The sequence below is a fragment of the Scyliorhinus canicula genome, chromosome 1, assembly GCF_902713615.1.
Source record: "Scyliorhinus canicula chromosome 1, sScyCan1.1, whole genome shotgun sequence".
Classification (NCBI taxonomy): domain Eukaryota; kingdom Metazoa; phylum Chordata; class Chondrichthyes; order Carcharhiniformes; family Scyliorhinidae; genus Scyliorhinus; species Scyliorhinus canicula.
Genome location: NC_052146.1, coordinates 252,257,654 through 252,272,733, shown reverse-complemented (window position 1 = coordinate 252,272,733; position 15,080 = coordinate 252,257,654).

Here is a 15,080-nt window from a genome sequence, read left to right as displayed (position 1 = left end):
TGGTTGCCCCCCCAGCACCTCTCCCCCACCCTCCCATGGCGGCCCACCCCTGCGGAGGGTCACCCACCCCCAGTCGCAAACTGTTTGGCGCATGGTGCAGTTCTCGTTTTTGACCTCTCCCGCTATTCACCGGCCTAATTTCGCTTGAGTGAGAGCGTAATGAGGCCGGAGAATCACGCCCATAGGATCCCGACAGTGCAGAAGGAGGCCATTCAACCCATTAAGTCTTTACCAACCCTTCGAAAGACCACCCTACCTAGGCTCAATCCCTGTAAACCCAGCCAACCTTTGGATACTTAGGGGCAATTTAGCATGGCCAATCCACCTAATCTGCATATCTTTGGACTGTGGTGGCAAACTGCAACACCCGGAGGAAACCCATGCAGACACGGGGAGAAAAAGCAAACTCCAACACAGACAGTCCCTGAGGTCGGAATCAACTTAGAGCTGTGAGCCAGCAGTGCTAACCACTCTACCACCGTGCTGCCCTCAGAGGGTGGAATCTTGTCCCCTTTAACATATGGTGGTTACAGTGCAGAAGGAGGCCAACCATGAGGTAGCATGATGGTTAGCATAAATGCTTCACAGCTCCAGGGTCCCAGGTTCGATTCCCGGCTGGGTCACTGTCTGTGCGGAGTCTGCACGTCCTCCCTGTGTGTGCGTGGGTTTCCTCCGGGTGCTCCGGTTTCCTCCCACAGTCCAAAGATGTGTGGGGTTAGGTGGATTGGCCATGCTAAAAATTGCCCGTAGTGACCTAAAAAGTAAGGTTAAGGGGGGGGGTTGTTGGGTTACGGGTATAGGGTGGATACGTGGGTTTGAGTAGGGTGATCAATGCTCGGCACAACATCGAGGGCCGAAGGGCCTGTTCTGTGCTGTACTGTTCTATATCTATATTGTAGGGCAGGATCATTTCCAAGTCCTGACCCCGCATTTAATGGCAATGTGCCCACCAGGACCACCTTCCAGGAGGCAGCCGCCTAACTGCCGTTCTGCCGTCCAGCCAAGGACAGCGGGCGGGTTCTTGGGGCTGCAGGCCCTATCAACGGCCACTGCAGGATGGGGACTCCAGCGTGAGGTGCCTTCTGAGTAGATTTGAAATTTTAAAAAATAAACTCTGCCCAGAGTTGCAAAGCCACTCCTGTGGATCAGTGCTGCTCTGATGGAAGGGTGAAGTAAAGGAGGGCCAGCTGGGAACCCCCGGCCAGCTGTGGCGAAGCCATCTGAATGGGCAGCCACAATTCTTCAAGTTGGTAAATGATGGCAGCTGTTGAACAGAAATATATTGGTGTCACCACACCCCTCCCCTATTCAGAAGGCGCTTTCATTCAACGCTAGTCCAAACAAAAATAATGAGTGGAATCTTCCATTTTGCACGAAGGCAGGAAAGGAGGAGGTGGAGTTTCACATGTCGAGGCATCTGGTCGGTGGGCTGAAACATTGCCATTTCCGGGCAATCCTATCTGAGGTAGGTCATCACCAACAACAGTTACCCATCTGTCTTGTCAGGTAGCCAATTTGAATAATTAACTGCCCATATTTAGGTTGCTTGTGGATGCCATCAGGAACTTCCTGTCAGTAGTGGACCCCCCGTATCCCCCCCCCCCCCCCCCCCCCCCCCCAACCCTCCAACCTCCCCCACTGAGGGCAGCGTCCAGCAGGCTGCCCATTCACCACTGCAAGAGAGATAGATGGTTGATTAAGACATGACCGCAACTCTGGTCAGGTCCAAGAAGGTAATGGAATTACAGCATTCAGTTTTTATTTTGGATTTTCATTTAAATGCACGGAGAAATCCCTAGCTCATGTGCACACAGTTACCAAGCAGAACGCATGGCTGCACTTCATGGTGGAAGTGTACAATTTTGGTCCACTCCACACAGTCATGTGGGGATATTAAGACAATAAAATGCCAGCTCAACACCAGCCATTTGTCCTAATTTAGGCACGTTCTATATACTCTTCTGGTATTCCCTCAATGTCGCGTTGATTCCCTGGGGAAATCATAAACAACAGTCTCATCTCATCAGGTTCCACTTCCTATTGACTCGATGTAAAGGGGAATATGTTCAAATATTTTTTCCCCCCAGTACAAATAAAAATTTTCAGGCAAATGTTTGGATATTTAAAATACCATATAGCTGCTCAAAATGCTCAGCTAGGTGTTTGTAATATAAAACTCAAAGAAACAAGATGGGTGGCACAATGGTTAGCACTGCTGCCTCCGTGCCAGAGACCAGGATTCAATTCTGGCCTCGGGTGACTGTCTGGGTGGAATTTGCACTTTCTTCCCGTGCCCGCGTGGGTATCTTCCGGGAGCTCCAGTTTCCTCCCACAGTCCAAATATGTGCAGGTTAGGTGGATTGGTCATGCTAAATTGCCTCGTAGTGTCCACAAGGTAACGTGGGGTTACTGGGTTGTGGGAATGGGGTGGAGACGTGGGCTTAAGTAGGGTGCTCTTTCCAAGGGCTAGTGCAGATTTGATGGGCCAGTTGGCCTCCTTCTGCACTGTAAATTCTATGATTTTATGAAACCAAGTGTTTAGCTGGAGTTATCAATAAAGTGAATAGACAGTAAAAGCCTTGCATACTTGAAACCTCCATAATACTTACTCAAAATATTCCTTTCAAAATATCACTTGGATATTTGACACTTCCCCTGGACAGAAACAGTGGAAGGATGGCATGCTTCATTATACAGATGTACAATCTTCCTTGAATGATAGGCGGATAGAGGGACAATTAGGAAGCTGTACCTCTCTCATGGACTTCGCAGAGGGAGGGTCAATCTCACTGTGAATTGTAGTCCAAGAATAGATCACTTTGTTGTCTGATGAAGCCACAGAGCATTAGATCACAGAGATAGAGAGGGACAAAGCCAGGGTGGACTTTGAAAACAAGGATGAGATTTTTTATATCAGGGTGTTGTTTAACCAAGAGTCAATGTAGGTTAGCGAGCACAGAGACTATAAGTGAAAGAGAGTTAGTAAGAGTTAGGAACCAGGCAGCAAAGTTTAGGATGTTCTCATGTTTAAAGAGAGTGGAACATGGCAGACTGACCAGGAGTGCTTTGGAATAATTAAATCTAGAGACGACAGAGAAAGGGATGGTTTCAGTGGCAGATGAACTGAGGCAGTGACAGAGTCAACATTATTATAAAGGTGAAAATAGGCAGTATTAGTGAGAGTGGGATATGAGGTCAGGGTCTCACCTTAGCGTCTCACCCAGGGTCTCACCAACACCGAGGTTGTGAAGACTCTAGTTCAGCTTCAGATAGTTGCCCAGACAAGAGAAATGGAACAGGTGGGCAGGGAGCAGAGTTTATGGCAGGAATCACAGCGGGACCTGGAAATCCCGCCAAAGCCGATGGGCTTTTGGCTGGTCCATCAAATATTTCATCCCACCCATGATGATTCCCGCCGAGGGCAGGACTGGAAAATGTAGGCCATAATGACTTTAGTTTTCCCAACAATAATAATATTCTTTATTTAATGTAAATAGGCTTACATTAACACTGCAATGAAATTACTGTGAAAATCGCCACATTCCGGCGCCTGTTCGGGTACACAGAGAGAATTCAGAATGTCCAAATTACCTAACAAGCACGTCTTTCGGGACTTGTGGGAGGAAACCGGAGTACCCGAAGGAAACCCACGCAGACACGGGGAGAACGTGCAGACTCCACACGGACAGTGACCCAAGCTGAGAATCAAACCTGGGACCCTGGCACTGTGGAGCAACAGTGCTGACCACTGTGTTACTGTGCTGCCCACAGTTTTTAGTTGGAGAACATTTCAGCTCAATCAAGTTTGGGGTGTCAAAAAGTAGCCTGATGTATTGAGACAGTAGAGGATTGAGTGAGATGGCGGTGAGGTAGAGCTGGGTGTTGTCAGCATACATGTGGAAATTGATGCAGTGTTTTTGGACGGTGTCGCTGAGGGGCAGCATGTAGATGACAAATAGAAACGGGCCAAGGATAGGTCCGTGGATCACTACGGGAGGAACATGTGAACGGGGGGTGGGGGGCATGGAGGGAAGAAAATAACGTACAATAAGAAAATGCTAATTATGCCAAGCTTTATACAGACCTCTGTATAAAGATTCTGCTCATGGCTAATGTGAGGAGCCATTAGTTTAAAATTCATTTGAAAACCCTTTGAAGTGCAGTTAGGTGTCGACAGTTATTAAAATTCTGATTATAAAATAATAACTGGTTTTTACATACAGATTGCAAATGGAGGGGCTTTAGTAACAAAAATGAATTTAATAATACTTCCACTAACATGGTGCTTTTAAAATTCTCAAAGTGCTTTATTCTATTAATTCTTTCTTTGAAATGCACAAATTATTATCCAGGCAAATTTGAAAGGATGCATAGAATGGGGTTTGTACTATTCTAGTGTTTGATTTAGTGCTGAACTTCAGGTCTTGCCAAAATAATCATTGACATGGTTAAAAACAACCTGACATATGCACACTGCCAGGCTCAATGTTGCAGAATATGTTTTGCACTGACATTGTCAGTATTCTTGACTATTGAAATATAGTGTGACCTATTAAATATTTAGCTTACATTCAATAACTACCATTTGGCAGTGTCACAAAATATTTCATTACCGTAGCCATTGAGGCAATTTCCCTATCATTCTAAGGCAAGAAATGTAATATTGAAAGCAATCAAACTATTGCATCATTTATTTCCCTTTTTCAAAAAGACATCAGGATGAAATTTACATGTCTTTACAGTAACATTTCTTCTGTTTGTTGTGTATGTCAAGTCTGTCATGACTGTCAGACTGAGATCGGCTGTTTTGGGACATCTCGTTGGCATCTCGTGCACAGGAAGTTGGGGGGGGGGGGGGGGGGAGCCTGCAGCAGGCAGGGTTGTCCGGTGGGGACCAGGGAAGTTTTCCTCTTCCTCCTAGCCTCAAAAAGTTGCCATTCCAGCTTGCGTGTTCAGGCCTGAATCCTCTGTCATGCTCTCGTTACCTCACAAAAATGTCAATGCAGCTTCCAGCTCCCAGTCATCAGGACCCTGTGTGCGCTTGCAAGAAATTAATCACCTGTTATGGAAATGTTCAGCCGAGTGGGTGGAAAATGGGAACATCTGCTCCAAGGACCTTCAGGGTGGGTGTAAGTGACCTGGGCAATTTGAACCATTCACCCATTCGGTTTCTCGCAGCTCAATGAAAGAGGGCCAAAATTGCTCCCAAAGTTCCAGTCCTTGCATATATTTATCTTCTGTTATGTTTGTTTCAAGGATGGTTGTTTATAAAGTAATTTATTTTCGATGAAGAGGGATGTGGAGAATGATATGTTGATATAGATATAACCATAGGATTCACATTATATAAATTACCCCTACAACACCCACCATTCAAGTTTAGCTCCAACAGCAGCAAGTCTATTGCCTGCATTTTGCAAATAACTCATACAGCAGACAAATCTGATGACTTTGCTGTCTGTACTCATTATTTTTAAATCATGGTACCATCCTTACTCTTAGTTTCTGCAACATTATTGACATCTGTGATATCCATATAACAGGGATTTCTGTGGAGACTTTGCTGCATCGTTGTGACTATTTTAATATGTTAGATTATTATTTTCTTATTCTTGAATCCTGTAACTAGTTATTGGCATGAAAAATTGATCAGGAAATTAGGATCTGCCACACTGAACCCTCCCTATGTGAAATTATGGGTGCCAACTTGCCAACTGAGGAGGACAGCAGCTTGAGAGCAGAAGGAGGAACAGTTAGCAGGGAGCAAGTGCCACCAACAGCTTGGAGACTCTTGGACAGCAACAGCTTGTGCTCAACACCAACTGTGCTGACATGCTCTCCGAAAAGTCTGCAATGCACCTCCAACAGGTATTGCCTCTATATATGTGTGGCATTGTGGAGGAAATAGTAATCTGGGTATAATAATAATAATAATCTTTATTAGTGTCACAAGTAGGCTTATATTAACATTGCAATGATGTTACGGTGAAAATCTCCTAGTCGCCACATTCCGGCTCCTGTTTGGGTGCACTGAGGAAGAATTCAGAATTTCCAATCCATCTCATAAGAACGTCTTTTGACATTTGTGGGAGGAAACCGGAGCACCCGGAGGAAACCCATGCAGACACAGGGAGAACGTGCAAACTCCACACAGACAGTGACCCAAGCTGGGAATCGAACTCAGGTCCCTGGCACTGTGAAGCAACAGTGCCAACCACTGTGCTACCGTGCCGCCGTGTGTGAACATGTTATCAGATAAAGAGAGCTGGCTTCAGACAACAAGAAGATCATTCATTCACCAGTAAAGGCTGTGGATGTCATGGTGTGAGCTGGCACAGTGGTTTTCTCCTCTCTATGAGGAAGGGGCAGGAGAGTATCAGTGTTAAATCTTCCCCCAATTGACCGTTATCTATGCGTGCTTCATGATACCCACAGAGAGGTTAAAGGCTCAAGGTGCAACATCGGGCTAAAATGTTAGCAGGTCAACCAGGAACTGAGCAAAACGTGAAGTGGCTCAAGTATTTGTGAATTATTAGAGGCAGTGCATGATGAATTGGTGCAGCATGTTCGATGACAGCTGAAGGACAGCACATCACCAATCACATGACTTGGTTGTGGCGGAGTTGAGAGGGACAATCTGCAGAGGAGGAAAACACTGAGAAGCAGCACGGAGTGGGAACACCTCTCTCTTACAGATACACCTGACTGAGTAGGAGGAGGGTGGATTGGATATGGATAGAGGCGATTGAGAGAAAACGTTTATTTTCCCCAGTGAGGACTGACTCAGTCAGGAATGGGAGGGATACAAATCATCCCTTCTTCCAACTTACTGTGAGCGCCACAGAAGACCAATGAGCGTATACTGAAGATTACCAAAATGCAATCAGTCAAACTGCTTCGGAGTCTGAGCCTTGTTACCTTTGAGTATGTCATGTTGAAGCAATTGGTGCTCGTGGAACTATGGAAGATTAAAGCTGATAGGCATTCTCTAACGTAAATGCTTTCTTGTTGGCAAATCTTTATCAGCATGAAGATGGACTGCCAGCTGAAATTAAAGGTCACCTTCCTCGTCTCTCCTGGGCTGTGACTTCATAAAAAAAAATGTTGTTGTGATTTGATTTCTCAGACACTCTTGAGAAGTTACTGATAAATTTTCTGATTGCCCTTGACATTTTGCTTGTACATCATATCGGAAGACACGATGGTCTAATCCAATTAGGATCAGCTTCTTTTCCCTTGTTCTTGCCTGGGCTGATTGACAGGACACCAACTGCACTATCAGAAATGAGTGGACAGGCAGAAGAAATGCTGTGAAGCTACTGCTCCTGAAATGTTCGTAGCAATCCAAAACCTTGTTAATACAGACAGCCAGAGATCATTTCACAGATCAAAACAAAAACGGAAAACTTTTAAGAGACAGAAAACAAGCTACATTTTAAGAGTTGATGCTTACTGTTCGATAAGATCATTCTAATTCCTCTGACTAACCACATGATGGCAGTAAAAAGTTAGGAGTCAGTTTTGCTTATTATTGAGTCTGATAATAGGAGAAATTGGGGATGTTGCATTGTTGTAAAGCAGAACATTTTCACTATTAGTGAAATCTTTTTCAAAATCGCTGAATTGAACATAGAAACCTAGCAAAATCTACAAAGGATGTTTAATGAGAGTAGGGGCCAAAGTGAACATTTCCATTTTGTTTAGAATGTGGCATAATAACATATTTCTCACTTCAATTTCCCATGATATTTCCATAAGGATTGCTGTTTCCTTGCAGTTACCTTTATTCCAAAATGGTGGACGAAGTGCGCAGCACTGTAGCACAGTGGTTAGCACAGTCACTTCACAGCTCCAGGGTCCCAGGTTCGATTCCCGGCTCGGGTCACTGTCTGTGCGGAGTCTGCATGTTCTCCCCGTGTCTGCGTGGGTTTCCTCCGGGTGCTCCAGTTTCCTCCCACAGTCCAAAGATGTGCAGGTTAGGTGGATTGACCTTGATAAATTGCCCTTAGGTTAGGTGGGTTTACTGGTTTACGGGGATAGGGTGGAGGTGTGGGCTTAAGTGGGATACTCTTTCCAAGAGCGGGTGCAGACTCGATGGGCCGAATAGCCTCCTTCTGCACTGTAAATTCTATGATCTATGATTCCAGCCCCTTTGCTAACCAACATGGTACTTTGCAATTAGCATGCGACTGCATGCGGAAAATCCTACCTCCGGGTTTAAAGCATTTTACATGCAGTCAGTGGCCGGTACTAAATGTTTTGCCCAATTTTCTATGCACGTACCTCCCGTATTTTGACCAAGATGTTCTGCAGGTGATGTTTCCCATGGCCTCCACCGATGCTGGTTGTGAGCCAGCTGCCAGGAGAGCTTATCCCCAGAGTTATTCACCCTTCTCCCCTTGGAATGGTGTCTCCCCCAAGAGGGCAGCTGAGATTAAGAATCCAATGCCTGGAGAACAGCACTGTGAACTAACATCATGCAAGACCATAATATCTTGCAACGGCTCCTTGTTGCACACTGCCTGCTTATTATACCACACCATGTATCCTGTGTTGCTGCACGGCTGCGAATCCACACACCTTAGAAAAAGCATTGTTGCCAATATCAGTAATCATCAGCCTTGGGACTCGTAGGGCCTACACCAGGGCTGGTGTCACTGTTGACTCCATTGCCCTACTTGTTTATCTATGTGGGTGTGAGCTTTCCCTGAAAAGTGCAAATTTCAGCCCCTAAGAATGGAATTTCCTGTGGGAGTGTAATTGGGAAATTACGCACAAAATTACCCCATTCTTGCACTCATTTTGCCAATATAAACTTTGCCCATCTCATTAGCATACACTGGAATGTTAAATTTGGTGTAAACTAGTGGAAATCAGCGTAAACAATTGGAGCTGGGGAAGGTGCAGAACTCACACAATATTCTTTAAGTATGAGAATTAAAGTTTCAAGCCAGCTTAACCATCGTTCATGCACATTAAGCACAGCGTGTTCAAGAACACGCAATCATGGGAGCTGGTAATGCTTTAATGTGGCCCATTTTGAAGCCATAAAAATGCATTCAGAAAATACAGTGCAGGTCTCAGTGAAGAAATTTTAAAACAACATTTAAAAAAGTCACACCATGACTCCAGAAAAATCATTTTGTTGCCTGCTGTGTCTAAAATTCTGGGTGTGATTTTCCATCTGTTTCGAAGCTGTGTAATTGCAGGAAATTGACGCGTATGGCTCTTTAGCTCTGGAGTAGTCATTTTAATAATTTCAAGTGCATTCAGGCGAAGGGATCAATGGACAGGCAAAAAAGACTGAGGAAATTTTGGCGTTGCATTATTACCTGCATTGCACACAGGCCCAATTAAGTTTCCTCCATCTTTACCCAAGTATTTGTTTTACACCCTGATTATACGTGACCCTGTGAGGGTGCAAATGCACGGAAAATGTCAGTCCTATTAGCAGCATGGCTAAAGTTGTTCTTTCCCTCTGCATGTACACCTTCACTAAAAATGCAATGAAATGTCTCTCACACTTACACTGCAAAAATGTTTCTGAACTATAACCCATTCACACAAGGGTTCCGCATGCGGGTTTCTGCTGAAGTTATGCAGGGGAAGCAGGAGATTTTCCCCAAGGAGATTTGCCCCCCCCTTTCCTCCTGAAATTGATCAGACTGCCTTTGTAATGAGCTGAGCTGCACCAGACTGAGCTCACTTATTTCTGTGTTTCCAGAATACATTCTCCCTGAGCAGACTAAAGTATCTTGGAACTGACTGTGAAGAAGGGGTGCCAAATATTTCTTACATGAATAAAACTGCAGCTGATGCAAACCTAACTGATACTTATGTTGGACAGTTAAGGCCAGCAACAAATATTCTCAGGTTGGGTAGGCAAGATGCAAATTCAATCTCTCTCTGCCCTAATGTCAACTTCATAAGAGCAACATTCACTGTACTAAGTACGGATTTTGCGACCACTTTGTATGAGAGGGAAGATTTGATGACAAAAGATGCTGCATTGTGGCTGTCTTTCTGATAGAGACACACGTCTTCAGTTCTTTAGAAAATCGGAAGTTCACAACTTAATTGACTTGGACTTTTACCTGTTAGTAAGTCCCTCACCCCTGTTTGGCTTGTTCCCATGACAGCCTGGTTGTGAATGCAGACTAACTCTATGGGTGGAATTCAATGTAAAAATTTCTAAGTTCACTTGTGGCAAGAATTTCAGGGAGTTTCCCGTCGGCTCTGCCAGCGAGTTCCCCACCGCTATCAAACGGCACTTAGGGCACGATTCTCCCAAAAGGGAACAAAGTCCTCTAGCGAACGCGTTTAGCCACGTATTTCCTGGCACTCGCAGTGCCAAGAAACACATGGCTATTCAACTCGGCTTGTGTAAACTAAGGGGCCTGAATGGGTAACGCCAAGGCTGCAAATAGCCCCGTTTTTTACCGTGGGAAACTCCGTTCGCTGGAACTCTCCATTGTAGCGTGAGATCGGGACCCCATTTTTAAATGGCGCCCTGATCTCCTAGACCCCCGAAACAATCCCTGACCTCCCGCCCAGCCCAAAAGAAATATGGGAGAGTCCCCAGCATCCCCTTGTACCCCCCCCTCAACACCCACAATCGTGAATGTGCAAAAAATGCTAGCGTGGCACCTTGGCAGTGCCAATGCCAACTGGCAGTGCCACCTGGGCACTTCGGCAGTGCCACCTGGGCACCTCGGCAGTGCCACCTGGGTGCTAGCCTGGCACTGCCAGGGTACCCAGGCAGCACCAGCAGTTCCAGGGAACCAACCTGCCTAATAGGCATGCAGCTGGGGGCCTCTGATCCCCTGGGAGACCCCCACGAGTGACGTTCCTTCTGGTCTCTGTTTGTGGGGACCAGTACCAAATGGCGCTCGCCCGAGTCTCTGAGGCGAAGGGATTGAATCCCAAAGCCTCAGGTATGTCGGGAATCTGCACGTTAGAGTGAGGGCTTACTGCCTCACTCTAATATGCAGATTGTGTTGAATCTCGCGAGGCGTTCTGAGCTGGGGAGATCCCGGGAGTGGGGTCTCCTGGCTTTCGACGGTCATGCTGTGCTGCGGTGAGCTGCTTTTTGGGTGCAACGAGGCCGTTGGATCGCGCCCTTAGTCACATTTTTCTTCTTTGGGTCCTGGGAGGTTTCTCATCGTCTAGCCCACACCAAGGGCGGGATTTACTGACTGTTCACACCGGGTGAACCTCCGGTCCCACGCTGGCGCATAGGTGGCATTGCCTTGGTGCCAGCTGGGCAGTGCCATGCTGCCCTGTATTCCAGGGGGAGGGCCATGGAGCCACCTTGGCAGTGCTGATGCCAACTGGCGGTGCCACCTTGGCAGTGCCACCTGGGTGCTAGCCTTAGTCCATGACCAAGGGACCTCGGATAGCCTGGGAGACCGCCCGGGTGCCATTTCCCTTGGTCCACGTTTCTGTGGAACGGTGCTGAACAGCGCCTGTCTGCAGCCTTGCAGGGGAGGCTGATTGATCCTGGGTAAGCGCGCTTAAATAGATTTAAACCCTACATAGGCACATGCCATTTGGTCAGGCCCCTTTTGGGTGTGATTTCCGATGCCTCGCGGGACTTGGGTACATCCCGCGAGGCGTGAAGGTTGTCGGCAAGCCCACAGGAGGCCTCCCCTGTGGTCTACCGGCCGCGTTACGCTCGGGCGAGAGTGCAATGCGGCCGGTAGATCACGCCCTATATTTTTCCTTTTTATCTTTCATGGGATGTGGATGCTGCTGGCTCGACCAATATCTATTTCCCATTTTTTTTAAAACAAACATTTGATTAAGGCATATATAATTTTCTAACAACAAAAAATACAAATACAAATGTAAACATAATTCAGTACATACCACCCGCTGATCCTGCCTAAACTAACTCCCCCTACCCCCCTCATTCCCTAACCCCCCCCCCCCCCTTATTGTATCTGCTGACCGTTTAGCTTTCCCTGAAGAAGTAAAAAAACGGCTGCCGCCTCCGGATAAACCCTAACGTTGATCGTCTCAGGGCAAACTTAATTTTCTCAAGCCTGAGAAACAGCCATGTCGCTAACCCCTACCCCCGATTTTGGGGGTTACGAGTCCCTCCACTCCAATAAGATCCGTCTCCGGGCTAGCAAGGAGGTAAAGGCCAAAATATCAGCCTCTCTTGCCACCTGGACTCCCGGGTATTCCGACACTCTAAAGATTGCCACCTCTAGACTCGGTGCCACCCTCATTTTTAACACTGTGGACATGACATCGGCAAATCCCTGCCAGAATCCCCTAAGCTTCGGACATGCCCAAAACATGTGGACATGGTTTGCAGGCCCTCCCACACATCGCCCGCACCTGTCCTCTACCCCAAAAAAGCCTGCTCATCCGGGCCACCCTGATGTGTGCCCGGTGAACCACTTTAAATTGTATCAGGCTGAGCCCGGCACGTGATGAGGATGTGTTGACTCTACTCAGAGCATCCTCCCTCAAATCTGCCTCTAGCTCCTTATCCAGATCATCTTCCCACTTGCGCTTTACCTCCCCTATCTATTGCCCATTTCTAATTGCCCTTAAGAAGGTAGTGGTGAGCTCCGTTCTTGAACTGCTGCAGTCCTTGTGATGCAGGTACACTCGATTAGGGCGGTTGTCCCAGAACTGTGAAGGAATGGCGATATAGTTTCAAGTCAGGATGGTGTGTAGCTTGGAGGGCAACTTGCAGGTGGTGGTGTTCCCTTGTATCTGCCACCCTTGTCCTCCTAGGTGGTAAGGGTTGTGGGTTTGCAAGATGCTGTCCAAGGAGTCTTGTTGATTGCTGCCACAGTGAGTCAGTGGTGGTGGGATTGAATATTTTTTGTGGTGAATGGGATGGCAATCAAGCAGGCTGCTTTCTCCTGGATGGAGTTGTGTGTTGATGGAACTGCATACATCCAGCTAAATGGAGAGAATTTCATCACAATCTTAACCTGTGCCTTGTGGATGGTGGACAGGCTTTAGCGAGTCAGGAGGTAAGTCACTTTCCACAGAATTCCCACCCTCTGAGCTGCTCTTGTAGCCACAGTATTTATACAGTTCAGTTCGTGGTCAATAGTAACCCCCAGGATATTTTTTTAAACAAATATTTATTATTAGCTTTTTCAAATTTTTCTTATGCATAAATTACATCATACATATTTAACTAACATTTAACAGTCCGCTCCTCAACCCCAAAACAATTAATTTAGCTGCTGACTGAGGTTAATTCCTTAAAGTGAGATATGAACAGACACCATGGGCACGATTCTCCGCCCCCCACGCTAAATGGGAGAATAGCGGCAGGGCCTCCCGACATTTTTCACGCCCTCCCGCTATTATCCCCCCCCCCACGCCCGAACCACGCCACGAATCACCGCTCGCCGTTTTTTACGGCGAGCGGCGATTCTCCAAGGCCGATGGGTCGAGCGGCCGGGCCTCCACGCCCGTTTCAACACGGCAGCAAACACACCTGCTCGCTGCCGTCGTGAAACGGGTGCCAGATGCCCGTTTGGGGCATCTAGAGGCCCGAATGGCATGAGAGCACCACGACTGTGCTCGGGAGGGGACAGGCCCGTGATCGGTGCCCACCGATCGTCGGGCCAGCGTCCAAAACAGACGCATTCTTTCCCCTCCGCCCCCCGGCAAGATCAAGCCACCATGCCTTGCCGGGCGGCTGAGGAGAAAGACGCCAACTGCGCATGCGCGGGTTGGTGTTGTCCAGCCTGCGGATGCGCGGCTGACGTCATCGGCCGCGTCAGCCGCCGTGACGCTTGACGTGCGGCCTTGACGACCGTCGTCAAGGTCGCACCACCGTGGCGCACAGGGCCGCACTCCTAGCCCCGCCCGGGGGGGAGAATCGGCCCCAGAAGTGGCCGTGAAGTCTGCCTTGGGTCATGGCCTGTCCCACGGCAGCCTTTATGATTCTCCGCATTTGCGGAGAATCTTGCCCCATCTTTATGAAACTCCTCCTCATTCCTACTCAAACTAAATGTAACCTTCTCTAGGCTTAGAAACATCATTAAATTTCCCAGCCATATTGAGGCACAAGGTGGAGAAACTGACCTCCAACCCAATAGGATTCTACCTCCTCACCACCTGCAAAGACATCTGCCCCTGCCCCTGTCTGGAGCTCCGGCAAGTCCGACACCCTGAATATGGCCCCTAGGGGATTGGATTTTAGGTCCAACTGTAACACTGTCAACATGGTGCTATAGAAGGTGTTCCAGAATTTCCTCAGTTTCAGGCACAACCAAAACATGTGTACATTATTGGCCGGCCCCCTACCGCATCTGTCACAAATGTCCTCAACCTCAACCTCAAACATGCGACTGATTGTCGACCTCGTCGAATGTGTTCTGTAAACTACCTTCAATTGTATTATTGACAACCTCGCAGACAAGGTCGATGCATTTATCCTCCGTGAAATCCCGCACCAAAGCCCTTCTTCCAAAATCTCACCTAATTTCCCCCTCCCATTTGGCCTTAACCATATCCAGGGATCTGATCGTGCTTCCATAATTTTTCTAAAATAGCAGTGTGACACTCCCTTCTATCCCCAAAACCATCAACACCTCCTCCAGCAAAGAAGAAGGGGAAAACGCTGGAAACGTAGGGAAGATCTCCATTACGAAAGCCCATATCTGTGTATATTTAAAGGCCTCCCTCCTCGGGAGCTCATATTTCTCCCTCAATTCTTCAAATGTTGCAAAATGGCTTTCAAGAGTCTTTCAACGTGATCACAACTTTTCCCTCCCAGTCTTGAAAATGAGTGTCTATTCTTGCAAGTTTAAATAGATGGTTTTCTCGGACAGGCATGAGTTTCAACCCTGGCCCCAATTGAAAATGTTTCTAAAAGTGCTTCATATTTCAGTTTTAACACTACAAACAGGCTCTTTGAGTATTTCTGTGGCATCAGCGGGAGTGGTGCTGTAGCGAGCACCTACAGCCCTGAACCTTTACATGCTCCTTCCTCCATTTGCCCTACCCCAGCATCAAACCTTCTCGGCATTCACAGCCCAAGTATTACTGCTTAGGATTCGGCAGGGCTAGGCCATCCAATTGTCACTCCCTCTGAAGCA